Here is a 14,049-nt window from a genome sequence, read left to right as displayed (position 1 = left end):
CTCTCTCCTCTCCCCCCCTCTTTCCCTTCCCCTCCCCTCCTGTACCCCCCCTTTTCTCCCTTTCCCCTCCCCTTCCCCCTTGCCTTATGGCAAACTCACCTTTCCTGCTCTTCACTCCCTCCTTCTTCATTCTCCTGCCTTTTGCTGCTACTCTCGCCTTGCTTTCCCTTGCTGTGCTCTGCTTTGCTTTCTCTACATTTTGGCCATCCAGTCTTTTCTCAGCTGTTATTCTTGACTGTTTACTTGGCTTTTTTCTTCTTTTCTCATTTCTTTTTTTTCTGACCTTTTTGGGCTTTTTTCTTTTTCTTCTTTTTTTATGCTTTCGTTTCTTTTTTCATTTCATTGCACTTGTTCTTTTTTTTTCTCTCTTTTCGTTTTTTTTTTGTTTTCATCTATTTTTTCTCATTTTCATCTTGGTTTTCTTTTTTCATTTTCACTCTTTTTTTCTTTTTTTTTATTCTTTTTTTCTTTTTTTTTCATTGCACTTTTCTTTTTTATTTCATTTTTCTCTCTCTTTTCTCATTTTTTTCTATTTTCATCTTTTTCTTTTTCATCTTGGTTTTCTCTTTTTGTTTTCCATTTTTTTTTCTTTTTTCCTTTTTTATTTTTTTCCTTTATTACTCTTTTTTTTCCCTTTCTCTTTTTTCTTTCACCTTTTTTTCTTGTTTTTCATTTTTCTTTATTTTTTTTTTTATAATCATAGGTACTCCTGAAACCCCCTTTAAGCCCTCCCTACCCTCCCCATTCTTTCTTTTCACCCTCACCTCCCCCCTTGCCCTATCCTACCATTCCCTTGCCTGCTCTTCTTACCTGCGCTGCTGTCCCTTCCTTTACCTACCTGAGCTGCTTGTTCCAAAAATTACCTAGCTGACCTGCTTGCCCCTCGCTTTCCTAGCTGAGCTGCTGGCCCCTCTCATTCCCTACCTGAGCTGCTTCCCCCTAACTTACCTAGCTGAGCTCCTTGCCCCTCGCTACGTACTTGAGCAGATGTATGCTCACTTGGCTTCCTTACTGGTTGTCCCCTCCCTTCCCTAGCTGAGCTGCATGCCCTTCCTTTTCCCTAGCTGAGCTGCATGCCCTTCCTTTTCCCTAGCTGAGCTGCATGCCCTTCCTTTTCCCTAGCTGAGCTGCTGTCCCCTCCCTTCCCTAGCTGAGCTGCATGCCCTTCCTTTTCCCTACCTGAGCTGCATGCCCTTCCTTTTCCCGACCTGAGCTGCTGTCCCCTCCCTTCCCTACCTGAGCTGCATGCCCTTCCTTTTCCCTTCCTGAGCTGCATGCCCTTCCTTTTCCCTAGCTGAGCTGCATGCCCTTCCTTTTCCCTAGCTGAGCTGCTTGCCCCTCGCCTCCTTTTTCTTGGTGCTCTTGCCTTTTCCTGCTACTCACTCCCAATCTCAACACTTGCCTGCTCTGCTTGCTGCTCTGACAAGTGCCTCTTAACTCTGCTCGCAGCTTCTCTCCTTCTGCATGCCCTTCTCTATTCCCTTCTCGTGCCCTTCAGGCTTCTGCTCCCCTTGCTGAGCAAGCCCATGCCCGGTAGCTCCCCTTCAACCTCCTCCGCCCTTTGCCTTTCTCCACAGAGATGCTTGCTTCTGGCCAGCTCTCCTGCCCGCTGCCTAGCCCACAGCCCGCATCTCTTGGGGAGACAGCAAGGTGGCCTGGAGCTACCCACACCTCCTCCCGGGCACGGCTTCTCAGCTTTGCTTCAAGCCCACAAAAAGCCCCAAGGAGCTCCTCTTACCTTTGGGCTCAGCTTCTTCTCCTGCCGTGCAGCTCCTGTGCCAGGCCGGGGCTCAGCTCTTCCCACACTCCACCATTCCTGCAAGATTGCTTTCTCTCATTCACTGCCTTCCTTTGCTTTCCTTTGCCCTGCTACCCTTAGCTTCCCTACTTGCTTTCTCTACATTTACGTGCACCGCTTCGTACTTCTGAGTCTCTTCTTTGCCTCTTCTTTCTCTATTTTCCCTTCAACCCTCCCCTCCCCCCTCCCTCCCATTTTTCCCTTCCTGCCCTCCCCTCTCTCCTCTCCCCCCCTCCTTCCCTTCCCCTCCCCTCCCCTCCCGTACCCCCCCTTTTCTCCCTTTCCCCTCCCCTTCCCCCTTGCCTTATGGCAAACTCACCTTTCCTGCTCTTCACTCCCTCCTTCTTCATTCTCCTGCCTTTTGCTGCTACTCTCGCCTTGCTTTCCCTTGCTGTGCTCTGCTTTGCTTTCTCTACATTTTGGCCATCCAGTCTTTTCTCAGCTGTTATTCTTGACTGTTTACTTGGCTTTTTTCTTCTTTTCTCATTTCTTTTTTTTCTGACCTTTTTGGGCTTTTTTCTTTTTCTTCTTTTTTTATGCTTTCGTTTCTTTTTTCATTTCATTGCACGTGTTCTTTTTTTTTTTTCTCCCTTCCTTTTTTTTTTTTTGTTTTCATCTATTTTTTCTCATTTTCATCTTGGTTTTCTTTTTTCATTTTCACTCTTTTTTTCTTTTTTTTTTATTCTTTTTTTTCTTTTTTTTTTTCATTGCACTTTTTTATTTCATTTTTCTCTCTCTTTTCTCATTTTTTTCTATTTTCATTTTTTCTTTTTCATCTTGGTTTTTTCTTTTTGTTTTCCATTTTTTTTCTTTTTTCCTTTTTTATTTTTTTCCTTTATTACTCTTTCTTTTCCCTTTCTCTTTTTTCTTTCACCTTTTTTTCTTGTTTTTCATTTTTCTTTTTTTTTTTTTTTTTTTTTTTTTTATAATCATAGGTACTCCTGAAACCCCCTTTAAGCCCTCCCTACCCTCCCCATTCTTTCTTTTCACCCTCACCTCCCCCCTTGCCCTATCCTACCATTCCCTTGCCTGCTCTTCTTACCTGCGCTGCTGTCCCTTCCTTTACCTACCTGAGCTGCTTGTTCCAAAAATTACCTAGCTGACCTGCTTGCCCCTCGCTTTCCTAGCTGAGCTGCTGGCCCCTCTCATTCCCTACCTGAGCTGCTTCCCCCTAACTTACCTAGCTGAGCTCCTTGCCCCTCGCTACGTACTTGAGCAGATGTATGCTCACTTGGCTTCCTTACTGGTTGTCCCCTCCCTTCCCTAGCTGAGCTGCATGCCCTTCCTTTTCCCTAGCTGAGCTGCATGCCCTTCCTTTTCCCTAGCTGAGCTGCATGCCCTTCCTTTTCCCTAGCTGAGCTGCATGCCCTTCCTTTTCCCTAGCTGAGCTGCATGCCCTTCCTTTTCCCTAGCTGAGCTGCATGCCCTTCCTTTTCCCTAGCTGAGCTGCATGCCCTTCCTTTTCCCTAGCTGAGCTGCATGCCCTTCCTTTTCCCTAGCTGAGCTGCTGTCCCCTCCCTTCCCTAGCTGAGCTGCTGTCCCCTCCCTTCCCTAGCTGAGCTGCATGCCCTTCCTTTTCCCTAGCTGAGCTGCATGCCCTTCCTTTTCCCTACCTGAGCTGCTGTCCCCTCCCTTCCCTACCTGAGCTGCATGCCCTTCCTTTTCCCTACCTGAGCTGCTTGCCCCTCGCCTCCTTTTTCTTGGTGCTCTTGCCTTTTCCTGCTACTCACTCCCAATCTCAACACTTGCCTGCTCTGCTTGCTGCTCTGACAAGTGCCTCTTAACTCTGCTCGCAGCTTCTCTCCTTCTGCATGCCCTTCTCTATTCCCTTCTCGTGCCCTTCAGGCTTCTGCTCCCCTTGCTGAGCAAGCCCATGCCCGGTAGCTCCCCTTCAACCTCCTCCGCCCTTTGCCTTTCTCCACATAGATGCTTGCTTCTGGCCAGCTCTCCTGCCCGCTGCCTAGCCCACAGCCCGCATCTCTTGGGGAGACAGCAAGGTGGCCTGGAGCTACCCACACCTCCTCCCGGGCACGGCTTCTCAGCTTTGCTTCAAGCCCACAAAAAGCCCCCAGGAGCTCCTCTTACCTTTGGGCTCAGCTTCTCCTGCCGTGCAGCTCCTGTGCCAGGCCGGGGCTCAGCTCTTCCCACACTCCACCATTCCTGCAAGATTGCTTTCTCTCATTCACTGCCTTCCTTTGCTTTCCTTTGCCCTGCTACCCTTAGCTTCCATACTTGCTTCCTCTACATTTACGTGCACCGCTTTGTACTTCTGAGTCTCTTCTTTGCCTCTTCTTTCTCTATTTTCCCTTCAACCCTCCCCTCCCCCCTCCCTCCCATTTTTCCCTTCCTGCCCTCCCCTCTCTCCTCTCCCCCCTCCTTCCCTTCCCCTCCCCTCCCCTCCCGTACCCCCCCTTTTCTCCCTTTCCCCTCCCCTTCCCCCTTGCCTTATGGCAAACTCACCTTTCCTGCTCTTCACTCCCTCCTTCTTCATTCTCCTGCCTTTTGCTGCTACTCTCGCCTTGCTTTCCCTTGCTGTGCTCTGCTTTGCTTTCTCTACATTTTGGCCATCCAGTCTTTTCTCAGCTGTTATTCTTGACTGTTTACTTGGCTTTTTTCTTCTTTTCTCATTTCTTTTTTTTCTGACCTTTTTGGGCTTTTTTCTTTTTCTTCTTTTTTTATGCTTTCGTTTCTTTTTTCATTTCATTGCACGTGTTCTTTTTTTTTTTTCTCCCTTCCTTTTTTTTTTTTGTTTTCATCTATTTTTTCTCATTTTCATCTTGGTTTTCTTTTTTCATTTTCACTCTTTTTTTCTTTTTTTTTATTCTTTTTTTTCTTTTTTTTTTTTCATTGCACTTTTCTTTTTTATTTCATTTTTCTCTCTCTTTTCTCATTTTTTTCTATTTTCATTTTTTCTTTTTCATCTTGGTTTTCTCTTTTTGTTTTCCATTTTTTTTCTTTTTTCCTTTTTTATTTTTTTCCTTTATTACTCTTTTTTTTCCCTTTCTCTTTTTTCTTTCACCTTTTTTTCTTGTTTTTCATTTTTCTTTTTTTTTTTTTTTTTTTATAATCATAGGTACTCCTGAAACCCCCTTTAAGCCCTCCCTACCCTCCCCATTCTTTCTTTTCACCCTCACCTCCCCCCTTGCCCTATCCTACCATTCCCTTGCCTGCTCTTCTTACCTGCGCTGCTGTCCCTTCCTTTACCTACCTGAGCTGCTTGTTCCAAAAATTACCTAGCTGACCTGCTTGCCCCTCGCTTTCCTAGCTGAGCTGCTGGCCCCTCTCATTCCCTACCTGAGCTGCTTCCCCCTAACTTACCTAGCTGAGCTCCTTGCCCCTCGCTACGTACTTGAGCAGATGTATGCTCACTTGGCTTCCTTACTGGTTGTCCCCTCCCTTCCCTACCTGAGCTGCATGCCCTTCCTTTTCCCTACCTGAGCTGCATGCCCTTCCTTTTCCCTACCTGAGCTGCATGCCCTTCCTTTTCCCTACCTGAGCTGCATGCCCTTCCTTTTCCCTACCTGAGCTGCATGCCCTTCCTTTTCCCTACCTGAGCTGCATGCCCTTCCTTTTCCCTACCTGAGCTGCATGCCCTTCCTTTTCCCTACCTGAGCTGCATGCCCTTCCTTTTCCCTACCTGAGCTGCATGCCCTTCCTTTTCCCTACCTGAGCTGCATGCCCTTCCTTTTCCCTACCTGAGCTGCATGCCCTTCCTTTTCCCTACCTGAGCTGCATGCCCTTCCTTTTCCCTACCTGAGCTGCATGCCCTTCCTTTTCCCTACCTGAGCTGCATGCCCTTCCTTTTCCCTACCTGAGCTGCATGCCCTTCCTTTTCCCTACCTGAGCTGCTGTCCCCTCCCTTCCCTAGCTGAGCTGCATGCCCTTCCTTTTCCCTACCTGAGCTGCTGTCCCCTCCCTTCCCTAGCTGAGCTGCATGCCCTTCCTTTTCCCTACCTGAGCTGCTTGCCCCTCGCCTCCTTTTTCTTGGTGCTCTTGCCTTTTCCTGCTACTCACTCCCAATCTCAACACTTGCCTGCTCTGCTTGCTGCTCTGACAATTGCCTCTTAACTCTGCTCGCAGCTTCTCTCCTTCTGCATGCCTTTCTCTATTCCCTTCTCGTGCCCTTCAGGCTTCTGCTCCCCTTGCTGAGCAAGCCCATGCCCGGTAGCTCCCCTTCAACCTCCTCCGCCCTTTGCCTTTCTCCACAGAGATGCTTGCTTCTGGCCAGCTCTCCTGCCCGCTGCCTAGCCCACAGCCCGCATCTCTTGGAGAGACAGCAAGGTGGCCTGGAGCTACCCACACCTCCTCCCGGGCACGGCTTCTCAGCTTTGCTTCAAGCCCACAAAAAGCCCCAAGGAGCTCCTCTTACCTTTGGGCTCAGCTTCTCCTGCCGTGCAGCTCCTGTGCCAGGCCGGGGCTCAGCTCTTCCCACACTCCACCATTCCTGCAAGATTGCTTTCTCTCATTCACTGCCTTCCTTTGCTTTCCTTTGCCCTGCTACCCTTAGCTTCCCTACTTGCTTTCTCTACATTTACGTGCACCGCTTTGTACTTCTGAGTCTCTTCTTTGCCTCTTCTTTCTCTATTTTCCCTTCAACCCTCCCCTCCCCCCTCCCTCGCATTTTTCCCTTCCTGCCCTCCCCTCTCTCCTCTCCCCCCCTCCTTCCCTTCCCCTCCCCTCCCCTCCCGTACCCCCCCTTTTCTCCCTTTCCCCTCCCCTTCCCCCTCGCCTTATGGCAAACTCACCTTTCCTGCTCTTCACTCCCTCCTTCTTCATTCTCCTGCCTTTTGCTGCTACTCTCGCCTTGCTTTCCCTTGCTGTGCTCTGCTTTGCTTTCTCTACATTTTGGCCATCCAGTCTTTTCTCAGCTGTTATTCTTGACTGTTTACTTGGCTTTTTTCTTCTTTTCTCATTTCTTTTTTTTCTGACCTTTTTGGGCTTTTTTCTTTTTCTTCTTTTTTTATGCTTTCGTTTCTTTTTTCATTTCATTGCACGTGTTCTTTTTTTTTTTCTCCCTTCCTTTTTTTTTTTTGTTTTCATCTATTTTTTCTCATTTTCATCTTGGTTTTCTTTTTTCATTTTCACTCTTTTTTTCTTTTTTTTTATTCTTTTTTTTCTTTTTTTTTTTCATTGCACTTTTTTATTTCATTTTTCTCTCTCTTTTCTCATTTTTTTCTATTTTCATTTTTTCTTTTTCATCTTGGTTTTCTCTTTTTGTTTTCCATTTTTTTTCTTTTTTCCTTTTTTATTTTTTTCCTTTATTACTCTTTTTTTTCCCTTTCTCTTTTTTCTTTCACCTTTTTTTCTTGTTTTTCATTTTTCTTTTTTTTTTTTTTTTTTATAATCATAGGTACTCCTGAAACCCCCTTTAAGCCCTCCCTACCCTCCCCATTCTTTCTTTTCACCCTCACCTCCCCCCTTGCCCTATCCTACCATTCCCTTGCCTGCTCTTCTTACCTGCGCTGCTGTCCCTTCCTTTACCTACCTGAGCTGCTTGTTCCAAAAATTACCTAGCTGACCTGCTTGCCCCTCGCTTTCCTAGCTGAGCTGCTGGCCCCTCTCATTCCCTACCTGAGCTGCTTCCCCCTAACTTACCTAGCTGAGCTCCTTGCCCCTTGCTACGTACTTGAGCAGATGTATGCTCACTTGGCTTCCTTACTGGTTGTCCCCTCCCTTCCCTAGCTGAGCTGCATGCCCTTCCTTTTCCCTAGCTGAGCTGCATGCCCTTCCTTTTCCCTAGCTGAGCTGCATGCCCTTCCTTTTCCCTAGCTGAGCTGCATGCCCTTCCTTTTCCCTAGCTGAGCTGCATGCCCTTCCTTTTCCCTAGCTGAGCTGCATGCCCTTCCTTTTCCCTAGCTGAGCTGCATGCCCTTCCTTTTCCCTAGCTGAGCTGCATGCCCTTCCTTTTCCCTAGCTGAGCTGCATGCCCTTCCTTTTCCCTAGCTGAGCTGCATGCCCTTCCTTTTCCCTAGCTGAGCTGCATGCCCTTCCTTTTCCCTAGCTGAGCTGCATGCCCTTCCTTTTCCCTAGCTGAGCTGCATGCCCTTCCTTTTCCCTAGCTGAGCTGCATGCCCTTCCTTTTCCCTAGCTGAGCTGCATGCCCTTCCTTTTCCCTAGCTGAGCTGCATGCCCTTCCTTTTCCCTAGCTGAGCTGCATGCCCTTCCTTTTCCCTAGCTGAGCTGCATGCCCTTCCTTTTCCCTAGCTGAGCTGCATGCCCTTCCTTTTCCCTAGCTGAGCTGCATGCCCTTCCTTTTCCCTAGCTGAGCTGCATGCCCTTCCTTTTCCCTAGCTGAGCTGCATGCCCTTCCTTTTCCCTAGCTGAGCTGCATGCCCTTCCTTTTCCCTACCTGAGCTGCATGCCCTTCCTTTTCCCTACCTGAGCTGCATGCCCTTCCTTTTCCCTACCTGAGCTGCATGCCCTTCCTTTTCCCTACCTGAGCTGCATGCCCTTCCTTTTCCCTACCTGAGCTGCATGCCCTTCCTTTTCCCTACCTGAGCTGCATGCCCTTCCTTTTCCCTACCTGAGCTGCATGCCCTTCCTTTTCCCTACCTGAGCTGCATGCCCTTCCTTTTCCATACCTGAGCTGCTGTCCCCTCCCTTCCCTAGCTGAGCTGCATGCCCTTCCTTTTCCCTACCTGAGCTGCTGTCCCCTCCCTTCCCTAGCTGAGCTGCATGCCCTTCCTTTTCCCTACCTGAGCTGCTTGCCCCTCGCCTCCTTTTTCTTGGTGCTCTTGCCTTTTCCTGCTACTCACTCCCAATCTCAACACTTGCCTGCTCTGCTTGCTGCTCTGACAAGTGCCTCTTAACTCTGCTCGCAGCTTCTCTCCTTCTGCATGCCTTTCTCTATTCCCTTCTCGTGCCCTTCAGGCTTCTGCTCCCCTTGCTGAGCAAGCCCATGCCCGGTAGCTCCCCTTCAACCTCCTCCGCCCTTTGCCTTTCTCCACATAGATGCTTGCTTCTGGCCAGCACTCCTGCCCGCTGCCTAGCCCACAGCCCGCATCTCTTGGGGAGACAGCAAGGTGGCCTGGAGCTACCCACACCTCCTCCCGGGCACGGCTTCTCAGCTTTGCTTCAAGCCCACAAAAAGCCCCAAGGAGCTCCTCTTACCTTTGGGCTCAGCTTCTTCTCCTGCCGTGCAGCTCCTGTGCCAGGCCGGGGCTCAGCTCTTCCCACACTCCACCATTCCTGCAAGATTGCTTTCTCTCATTCACTGCCTTCCTTTGCTTTCCTTTGCCCTGCTACCCTTAGCTTCCATACTTGCTTCCTCTACATTTACGTGCACCGCTTTGTACTTCTGAGTCTCTTCTTTGCCTCTTCTTTCTCTATTTTCCTTTCAACCCTCCCCTCCCCCCTCCCTCCCATTTTTCCCTTCGTTTCCTCCCCTCTCTCCTCTCCCCCCCTCTTTCCCTTCCCCTCCCCTCCTGTACCCCCCCTTTTCTCCCTTTCCCCTCCCCTTCCCCCTTGCCTTATGGCAAACTCACCTTTCCTGCTCTTCACTCCCTCCTTCTTCATTCTCCTGCCTTTTGCTGCTACTCTCGCCTTGCTTTCCCTTGCTGTGCTCTGCTTTGCTTTCTCTACATTTTGGCCATCCAGTCTTTTCTCAGCTGTTATTCTTGACTGTTTACTTGGCTTTTTTCTTCTTTTCTCATTTCTTTTTTTTCTGACCTTTTTGGGCTTTTTTCTTTTTCTTCTTTTTTTATGCTTTCGTTTCTTTTTTCATTTCATTGCACTTGTTCTTTTTTTTTCTCTCTTTTCGTTTTTTTTTTTGTTTTCATCTATTTTTTCTCATTTTCATCTTGGTTTTCTTTTTTCATTTTCACTCTTTTTTTCTTTTTTTTTTTTCCTAATTTTTTCATTGCACTTTTCTTTTTTATTTCATTTTTCTCTCTCTTTTCTCATTTTTTTCTATTTTCATCTTTTTCTTTTTCATCTTGGTTTTCTCTTTTTGTTTTCCATTTTTTTTTTCTTTTTTCCTTTTTTATTTTTTTCCTTTATTACTCTTTTTTTTCCCTTTCTCTTTTTTCTTTCACCTTTTTTTTTTGTTTTTCATTTTTCTTTTTCTTTTTTTTTTTTTTATAATCATAGGTACTCCTGAAACCCCCTTTAAGCCCTCCCTACCCTCCCCATTCTTTCTTTTCACCCTCACCTCCCCCCTTGCCCTATCCTACCATTCCCTTGCCTGCTCTTCTTACCTGCGCTGCTGTCCCTTCCTTTACCTACCTGAGCTGCTTGTTCCAAAAATTACCTTGCTGACCTGCTTGCCCCTCGCTTTCCTAGATGAGCTGCTGGCCCCTCTCATTCCCTACCTGAGCTGCTTCCCCCTAACTTACCTAGCTGAGCTCCTTGCCCCTCGCTACGTACTTGAGCAGATGTATGCTCACTTGGCTTCCTTACTGGTTGTCCCCTCCCTTCCCTAGCTGAGGTGCATGCCCTTCCTTTTCCCTAGCTGAGCTGCATGCCCTTCCTTTTCCCTAGCTGAGCTGCATGCCCTTCCTTTTCCCTAGCTGAGCTGCATGCCCTTCCTTTTCCCTAGCTGAGCTGCATGCCCTTCCTTTTCCCTAGCTGAGCTGCATGCCCTTCCTTTTCCCTAGCTGAGCTGCATGCCCTTCCTTTTCCCTACCTGAGCTGCATGCCCTTCCTTTTCCCTACCTGAGCTGCTGTCCCCTCCCTTCCCTAGCTGAGCTGCATGCCCTTCCTTTTCCCTACCTGAGCTGCTGTCCCCTCCCTTCCCTAGCTGAGCTGCATGCCCTTCCTTTTCCCTACCTGAGCTGCTTGCCCCTCGCCTCCTTTTTCTTGGTGCTCTTGCCTTTTCCTGCTACTCACTCCCAATCTCAACACTTGCCTGCTCTGCTTGCTGCTCTGACAAGTGCCTCTTAACTCTGCTCGCAGCTTCTCTCCTTCTGCATGCCCTTCTCTATTCCCTTCTCGTGCCCTTCAGGCTTCTGCTCCCCTTGCTGAGCAAGCCCATGCCCGGTAGCTCCCCTTCAACCTCCTCCGCCCTTTGCCTTTCTCCACATAGATGCTTGCTTCTGGCCAGCACTCCTGCCCGCTGCCTAGCCCACAGCCCACATCTCTTGGGGAGACAGCAAGGTGGCCTGGAGCTACCCACACCTCCTCCCGGGCACGGCTTCTCAGCTTTGCTTCAAGCCCACAAAAAGCCCCAAGGAGCTCCTCTTACCTTTGGGCTCAGCTTCTTCTCCTGCCGTGCAGCTCCTGTGCCAGGCCGGGGCTCAGCTCTTCCCACACTCCACCATTCCTGCAAGATTGCTTTCTCTCATTCACTGCCTTCCTTTGCTTTCCTTTGCCCTGCTACCCTTAGCTTCCATACTTGCTTCCTCTACATTTACGTGCACCGCTTTTTACTTCTGAGTCTCTTCTTTGCCTCTTCTTTCTCTATTTTCCTTTCAACCCTCCCCTCCCCCCTCCCTCCCATTTTTCCCTTCCTCCCCTCCCCTCTCTCCTCTCCCCCCTTCCTTCCCTTCCCCTCCCCTCCCGTACCCCCCCTTTTCTCCCTTTCCCCTCCCCTTCCCCCTTGCCTTATGGCAAACTCACCTTTCCTGCTCTTCACTCCCTCCTTCTTCATTCTCCTGCCTTTTGCTGCTACTCTCGCCTTGCTTTCCCTTGCTGTGCTCTGCTTTGCTTTCTCTACATTTTGGCCATCCAGTCTTTTCTCAGCTGTTATTCTTGACTGTTTACTTGGCTTTTTTCTTCTTTTCTCATTTCTTTTTTTTCTGACCTTTTTGGGCTTTTTTCTTTTTCTTCTTTTTTTTATGCTTTCGTTTCTTTTTTCATTTCATTGCACGTGTTCTTTTTTTTTTCTCCCTTCCTTTTTTTTTTTTGTTTTCATCTATTTTTTCTCATTTTCATCTTGGTTTTCTTTTTTCATTTTCACTCTTTTTTTCTTATTCTTTTTTTCTTTTTTTTTCATTGCACTTTTCTTTTTTATTTCATTTTTCTCTCTCTTTTCTCATTTTTTTCTATTTTCATTTTTTCTTCTTCATCTTGGTTTTCTCTTTTTGTTTTCCATTTTTTTTTCTTTTTTCCTTTTTTATTTTTTTCCTTTATTACTCTTTTTTTCCCCTTTCTCTTTTTTCTTTCACCTTTTTTTCTTGTTTTTCATTTTTCTTTATTTTTTTTTTTTATAATCATAGGTACTCCTGAAACCCCCTTTAAGCCCTCCCTACCCTCCCCATTCTTTCTTTTCACCCTCACCTCCCCCCTTGCCCTATCCTACCATTCCCTTGCCTGCTCTTCTTACCTGCGCTGCTGTCCCTTCCTTTACCTACCTGAGCTGCTTGTTCCAAAAATTACCTAGCTGACCTGCTTGCCCCTCGCTTTCCTAGCTGAGCTGCTGGCCCCTCTCATTCCCTACCTGAGCTGCTTCCCCCTAACTTACCTAGCTGAGCTCCTTGCCCCTCGCTACGTACTTGAGCAGATGTATGCTCACTTGGCTTCCTTACTGGTTGTCCCCTCCCTTCCCTAGCTGAGCTGCATGCCCTTCCTTTTCCCTAGCTGAGCTGCATGCCCTTCCTTTTCCCTAGCTGAGCTGCTGTCCCCTCCCTTCCCTACCTGAGCTGCATGCCCTTCCTTTTCCCTACCTGAGCTGCATGCCCTTCCTTTTCCCGACCTGAGCTGCTGTCCCCTCCCTTCCCTACCTGAGCTGCATGCCCTTCCTTTTCCCTTCCTGAGCTGCATGCCCTTCCTTTTCCCTAGCTGAGCTGCATGCCCTTCCTTTTCCCTAGCTGAGCTGCTTGCCCCTCGCCTCCTTTTTCTTGGTGCTCTTGCCTTTTCCTGCTACTCACTCCCAATCTCAACACTTGCCTGCTCTGCTTGCTGCTCTGACAAGTGCCTCTTAACTCTGCTCGCAGCTTCTCTCCTTCTGCATGCCCTTCTCTATTCCCTTCTCGTGCCCTTCAGGCTTCTGCTCCCCTTGCTGAGCAAGCCCATGCCCGGTAGCTCCCCTTCAACCTCCTCCGCCCTTTGCCTTTCTCCACATAGATGCTTGCTTCTGGCCAGCACTCCTGCCCGCTGCCTAGCCCACAGCCCGCATCTCTTGGGGAGACAGCAAGGTGGCCTGGAGCTACCCACACCTCCTCCCGGGCACGGCTTCTCAGCTTTGCTTCAAGCCCACAAAAAGCCCCAAGGAGCTCCTCTTACCTTTGGGCTCAGCTTCTTCTCCTGCCGTGCAGCTCCTGTGCCAGGCCGGGGCTCAGCTCTTCCCACACTCCACCATTCCTGCAAGATTGCTTTCTCTCATTCACTGCCTTCCTTTGCTTTCCTTTGCCCTGCTACCCTTAGCTTCCCTACTTGCTTCCTCTACATTTACGTGCACCACTTTGTACTTTTGAGTCTCTTCTTTGCCTCTTCTTTCTCTATTTTCCCTTCAACCCTCCCCTCCCCCTCCCCTCAACCCTCCCTCCCATTTTTCCCTTCCTCCCCTCCCCTCTCTCCTCTCCCCCCTCCTTCCCCTCCCCTCCCCTCCCGTACCCCCCCTTTTCTCCCTTTCCCCTCCCCTTCCCCCTTGCCTTATGGCAAACTCACCTTTCCTGCTCTTCACTCCCTCCTTCTTCATTCTCCTGCCTTTTGCTGCTACTCTCGCCTTGCTTTCCCTTGCTGTGCTCTGCTTTGCTTTCTCTACATTTTGGCCATCCAGTCTTTTCTCAGCTGTTATTCTTGACTGTTTACTTGGCTTTTTTCTTCTTTTCTCATTTCTTTTTTTTCGGACCTTTTTGGGCTTTTTTCTTTTTCTTCTTTTTTTATGCTTTCGTTTCTTTTTTCATTTCATTGCACTTGTTCTTTTTTTTTTTTCTCTCTTCCTTTTTTTTTTTTGTTTTCATCTATTTTTTCTCATTTTCATCTTGGTTTTCTTTTTTCATTTTCACTCTTTTTTTCTTTTTTTCTATTCTTTTTTTCTTTTTTTTTCATTGCACTTTTCTTTTTTATTTCATTTTTCTCTCTCTTTTCTCATTTTTTTCTATTTTCATCTTTTTCTTTTTCATCTTGGTTTTCTCTCTTTGTTTTCCATTTTTTTTCTTTTTTCCTTTTTTATTTTTTTCCTTTATTACTCTTTTTTTCCCCTTTCTCTTTTTTCTTTCACCTTTTTTTCTTGTTTTTCATTTTTCTTTTCTTTTTTTTTTTATAATCATAGGTACTCCTGAAACCCCCTTTAAGCCCTCCCTACCCTCCCCATTCTTTCTTTTCACCCTCACCTCCCCCCTTGCCCTATCCTACCATTCCCTTGCCTGCTC

The sequence above is a fragment of the Phasianus colchicus genome, unplaced genomic scaffold (assembly GCF_987193195.1).
Source record: "Phasianus colchicus unplaced genomic scaffold, bPhaCol1.hap1.1 HAP1_SCAFFOLD_95, whole genome shotgun sequence".
Classification (NCBI taxonomy): Eukaryota; Metazoa; Chordata; class Aves; order Galliformes; family Phasianidae; genus Phasianus; species Phasianus colchicus.
The sequence above is the reverse complement of the archived record's forward strand: the minus strand, read 5'-3'. Positions refer to the sequence as shown.